Raw genomic sequence first — 6000 nt, 5'->3', positions numbered from 1 at the left:
TCTGTGCTTGGAGATCTGGTAAGATCACACAGAGCAATGGAGTAAATCATCGATGGGCTGTGAACATGGAACTGTGTGATTTTATATAGTGCCTTTCAAAGTGAACACCATCCCATGATGCTTTGCAGGAATAGTAGAGTTATTTGCATAGTTTTGTTCGTGGAGGTCTGTTGGGTTAAGTCAGGGGGTGACCAATTGGCGCTTTTCCACTGCAGAGTACGGCACAGCACGGTTCAGTACAGCTCACCTTGGTTCGGCTCGGTTTGCGTTTCGACTGCAGTTTAGTACCGCTTTAGAGTGGGCGGGATTATTCACGTGTCGTTATAGTTGCTCCGCCTCTACTGCCGTGACATCATCGTAAACGCGCCACAAGCAAACACACAACAATGGAGCATATCGACGGAATGGTGTTCTTCTCCTGCTCCTGTAGTCGCTCTTCATTTTTTTTAACTTGTCCCTACACTGTTTGTGATGGTAGCCATGTGCGCCCAAGAGCTTAGCGACCTCCTGAAAAACTTTTTCATTCCGCGTCGCCCCATCCAGCTCTCACTGGATCCGCTCCTCGGCTACCAACGAGAGGAACGTCTGTACTTCCTCAATGGACCACGAAACAGCCATTTTTGGTTAAAACAAAATAGTGCGTCCGAACCTTCGCTGGCTGTGCTAAAAACCTAGCGGGTCTGTTGTGTCTCGTGTCGCAAGTTCAGTGACGCAGTAATGACGATTTTCTCCGGCCAGGGAGTTTACACGTCACGTTTTGGTAACGGTTCGGCGCGCTTGGAACCTCGGCTGAGGTGGTACTAAAAAAAGGACCAGGTACAAGGTACTGTTCCCAGTGGAAAACCCCCCAAAAGTGAGCTGAACTGAACCGTGTCGTGCCGTACTATGCAGTGGAAAAGCGCCTTATGTGTCGATCGCGATCAACCGGTAGATCGCAAAGGGACTGCTGGTAGATCACGTTGCATTCAAAAAAAAATTTTTAAACGTTAGTCTATCACACATCCTCCCCATGGCATTTGCCACTTGATTGACATACAGGGCGGCCAGGCTGAGATCTCTTTTCTTCAAACACACTGGTCATCCCGCACGTACGATCAAACGCGTGTGATCTCGTTAGCCTTCCAATTTATATCGACTAAAGAGAGGATTTTAAAATGTTTGAGGAGGGTATGGGCTGGATGTGGAATTGGAAGAGGATTTTTTTTCTCACAATGTCACAATCGAAGTGCGTTTGTCTGACGTCCGAGGTTCGATCCCCGATGAGGGGTGCAGTGGAGTGTGTACGCCTGATGAGCCCAAAATAGAGCGAAACGTGTGTCGCGTACTCTTTGCATTATTTGACAGTTAACTACTGTATGTAACATTCTATGATCTGCTTCTCGCAACTGAGAGGGCACCCGTGGCGGATGTTTGCCGACTTGCAGACCAACCTCACGCGTTACCTGGTAGGTAGCCACCCATACAATCAGATTGTGATTCAGACTTTGAATGCTATGTATATATAAATATTTTATATATATATATTGTGAAGGACAGCCGGGATGCCCCTGGTGCATATGTTCCAGGGGAGCCACTATGGACAACAGCTCAATACCTCCCCTGGGACGCTTGGTGGCAGCCTCCCTGGCCGATGTTGATTCCCCAGTCTCCTGCGTGGCTCCATGGGACATGGAGTCCTCCACAGCCTGGTTGGGAGCTGGGGTGGCCGCTAGGGGGTGCTGCCGAGACTCAGGAACCCGGCTGGACGAGTCATCAGCCCCACCCAGAGGTGCAATTGGGACCAGGTGGTCAAGCACATGGAACACTTCCGGGTGGGCTAAAAAACGGGCCAACCTCCACCACTCAGGGGCCAGAATCGGGAGGAAGAGGACGAGGTTGCCTGGGAGGAGTGGTGGTGCAAGGTGGAGAGTTGTTGGTGTGTTGGGCCTGTGGGACATGGGGAAGACGTGCCCCACGGCTGAAGAGAAAATAAAAGCCTGTGTGAATTTTACACGTGCCTCTGCGTCAGTCTGGGCCAGGTCGGGAGCTATATAGCGCCTTTATCACAATATATATATATAGGTAGATCATTTCGACCTGGTCATTTTAAAAGTAGCTCGCAAGCCGGAAAAGTACGGGCACCCCTGGGTTTAGGTCATGTCAGTCAGTCATCGTCCAACCCGCTATATCCTAACACACAGTCACGGGGGTCTGCTGGAGCCACTCCCAGGCAGCACAGGGCGCAATGCAGGAACAAATCCCGGGCCAGGTAGTAAGCCACACACACACACACACACACACACACACACACACACACTAAAGTATTATATAGCACCTTGTACAATGCACAGCCTCTCAAATTGCTTTATGGATTGTGACAAGAGATGAGGATCAGCCGGCATGAAGGACTGGTCACCCAGCCTGGACAGAGAGCATCGGTGGAAGGACACTTAGTGTCCAGTTGGGAGGACATAATTGAAGGACTGGGGGGCTGTGTGTTTCCCCCAGTACACTGGGTGGCAGCCTCCCTCTGTCATGGCTCCTGTTTGGACACCCCTGGTGGGGTCATTGCGGGCCGCCAGTGGGTGCTGTTGGCTGGTGATTCCCCTGAGAGGCGTCTTAAAGAAGCCATCTGATGAAGAGAAGAATTCCATTCTGTGGTGTGTGCTGGATTGTAAGAAGAAGAAGAAGAATCCTGTATCAGGCAGTTTGTGAGAATAAAAGGTCATTTGAACCCTGGACTGGGTCGGTGCAGTTGTCTCTCTGACACCACCTAATGGCCGCAGGATGAATGACATCACTGCCTTTTGTTTCCATCCCCACTAAAACCTTCAAAAGAGACTTTTGGAGACATTAGGTGAGTGGGATTGATGAGCTTTGTTGGGCTGAACGTGAGCTCTAACGCTCTGAAGTTGGCTACTAAAGGCGCTATACTGTATAAAATTGAGACTTGACCGACTTTTAATGTGTATGAGTGTATCAACATACGACAGCAGGCTTTTGAGTTGGTTGTGTTGAGTTTCTCGAGTCTTTACGCCAATCCTCTCCTTCCCTGACTGGTCTGATGAGACAGTTGACCCAGCGGGGGACCCTCACCCCCTATACATGTCACATACTTTCAAAGGGTATGAAGATTGTACACTGCTGGCTAATGAGAAGCCTGGCCCATCACTTTCAGTCCATGTAGATCCCAAATGTTTGGAGGTGCCCGTCTGGAATCAAAGCGGCAAGGCGCTACACTGGCAGGCTGCTCACGGCCTTCACGCCGGCTGACGTCATCGACTCCTTGGAAGCACATTCTTGGTCAGGTGATGAGAGAATCCCAGCTCATGGAAGAGCAGTCAGGCTGGGCGTGGGCATCCTGCAAGGCAGGCTTTCCTGCCAAGCCGTTTCCTGCCAGCTCAGGAAGGAAGCGGGCTTCCTGCTTTAGGACCCAGCTGCACAAACAAGGCTGACCCCTCCGAGCTCGCGTCCACCATTCTGCTAGCGAGTCGGGCTGGACGGGCCTTGACGGCTACGCATGAGCTCACTTTAGCTGGACCCAAGTTCAAACCAGTAGGCCTACAGCACCCCGGGGTGGCCAGTTTTGTAGGCGGAAGTCAGAATAGCAGCACAAATCAAAATGGCAGGTCACTATAATGTGCGTGGCTCTTACGGTGTACTTGTGACACACGGAGGGGTCATTTGGCCTATCTGGGCCCACCCGTTAATGTTCTTGATGGGATGTTGTGTCACTGCATACACCACACACACACTATGGAATGTAAAAGAAGTAAACCAGTAATGAAGTGGTGCACCAAAGGACGGCTCACTGGCTTGTAACTGTCAGTTCGGCCCACCATGAAATTAAAGAGAAATGGAAGGGTTAAATTATGAACCAGTGGGTGTGTATATTATATAGTGCCTTTCATATCTGAATACCTATCTGTCTATTATATACAGTAATGCCATTCATATCTGTCTATTACAAAGTGCATTTCATATCTATCCACATATTATATAGTGCCTTTCATATCAGTTCTCACACATGCGCCCCAGAGAGTCACCTCTTCTGGGCTCACCTGCAGTAAGTAATACCACCCCGGGGCGAGAGGGGGCACTGCCACTAACAGACTTGTTTCCTTCTTCCCACACAGCCTAGAGAAACCACCACTTGAGGGCACCTAATTGAATGAGGCCCCTCCCCTTGAGGGCATGTCTCAGAAGAGGCCACGCCCCTTCTGGTCCACAGCATATAAACGCAGAACAGCCACAGAGGACGGCGTCGCATTTTGATGTGGACCTGGCTTGGGTTAACTGAAGCCTGACCGTCCGACCAAGACGTCTCGTTAGCTCTTTAGAAACCTGCAAAATGAAGTGCTTACCTTTCTGTTATTTTCTGGTTTTGACTGAATGAAAAGGGGTTAGGGTGGCACGGTGGCACAGTGGTAGCGCTGCTGCCTCCCAGTAAGGAGACCTGGGTTCACTTCCGAGGGTCCTCCCTGCGTGGAGTTTGCATGTTCTCTCCGTGTCCGTGTCTCTCCGTGTCTGCTGGGGTTTCCTCCCACAGTCCAAAAGTGTGCAGGTTAGGTGAATTGGTGATCCTTAATTGGTCTAGTTGGGGTGTGTGTGTTCACCCTGCAATGGACTGGCACCCTGTCCAGCATTTGATCCTGCCTTGTGCCCTATGTGGCTGGGATAGGCTCCAGCAGACCCTCACGGCCCTGTTCAGGGCAAAGCAGGTTAGAAAACGAATGAACGAGTGTCTTTGAAACCCTGTGAAGGAACACAATTGAAGAAATCACTGTGGCTGTGGTCAACGGATGTGAAGTGCTCTACAGTCGGCTTTGTGAGGTCTTTGACTTTAACAGCTCGACTCTGCTCTCTGAAATGGTCTGCTAGCCATTTCCACATTTAACATCTGCAGATGGCTAGACACGTCCTACAAGAAATGCAGTAAATACGATTTTTAAACTGGAAAGAGACCCATTGTTTAATCTTGGCTTCACCGGAGGGACCAAACACAAGGGTGATGTTGGTGACATTTTTGCGAGTGACCCAGTGGTACCTGTTACGACTCAAAGCACTTGGTGAGGAACGTGGCTCTCCTCTGTGAAGTGAGCTGTGGGCGAGACGTTTGCATAGGTTAAGTGGTTGATGGAAGGAGATCAAGAGAGGGTTGGGGGGGGAAAAGCTGTGGAAGGATCAGTCTGCAAAACCTGGACGTAGAGAAGGAGAGAAGACCTAAACCAGGTCTTCAAAATTCTCCGAGGCCCTGAGAAAGTTGATCCTTCAGAATTCTTTCAACTTAACGGTGAATTGCATTGAAACAGTGGAAATCGAGGGGGAGTGCAGTTAGGGCCCTGAGGCCAGGAAGAGCGTCTTCCACATTTGACACCATTGATCACAACATTCTTAGAAATCACCTTAGTCAGTGGGTGGGCCTCTCTGGCAGGGTCTTAAATTGGTTTGAATCCTACCTGGCAGGGAGAAAATTCTTTGTTAGTTGTGGTAATTATAAACTCAAAGACACCTGATATTCTGTATGGTGGTCCACAAGGCGAGCCTCAAAAGGGCGACCTCAATTGGGCGCGGCGAATAAAGGTGTTCGTAGATAATTTAGTTCAAATGGCTCTGGAATATGTGAAGAGCAACAAAGGTGCAGATCTACTCGTAGTCGAAGGCTACACGTTCAGAAAGGAGAACACATCTGGAAATGCACTGAATATAGGATTAGAAAATGTTCGTCTTGCTGTCATACCAAAAATGGATTATTCGTCAAGAAGTACAGGCATTAATTAATTGGATGTTTTAATATTGTTGCTTTCGCCTTTTTATACGTTCAATCATTGCCTTTATCTAATACATTTTCTGTAATAATTTTGTTGCGTTTGCCTTTATTCGCCGCGCCCAATTGAGGTCGGCCTTTTGAAGCTCACCTTTATATACGCGCCCTTATTGAAGGATACTCTCTCTCCTGGGTCCGCTGCTCTTTTCGATTTACATGCTTCCGTTGGGTCAGATTATCTCGAGGCACAACGT

The sequence above is a fragment of the Polypterus senegalus genome, chromosome 18 (genome assembly GCF_016835505.1).
Source record: "Polypterus senegalus isolate Bchr_013 chromosome 18, ASM1683550v1, whole genome shotgun sequence".
NCBI classification, from domain to species: domain Eukaryota; kingdom Metazoa; phylum Chordata; class Cladistia; order Polypteriformes; family Polypteridae; genus Polypterus; species Polypterus senegalus.
This window is presented reverse-complemented; position numbering follows the sequence as displayed.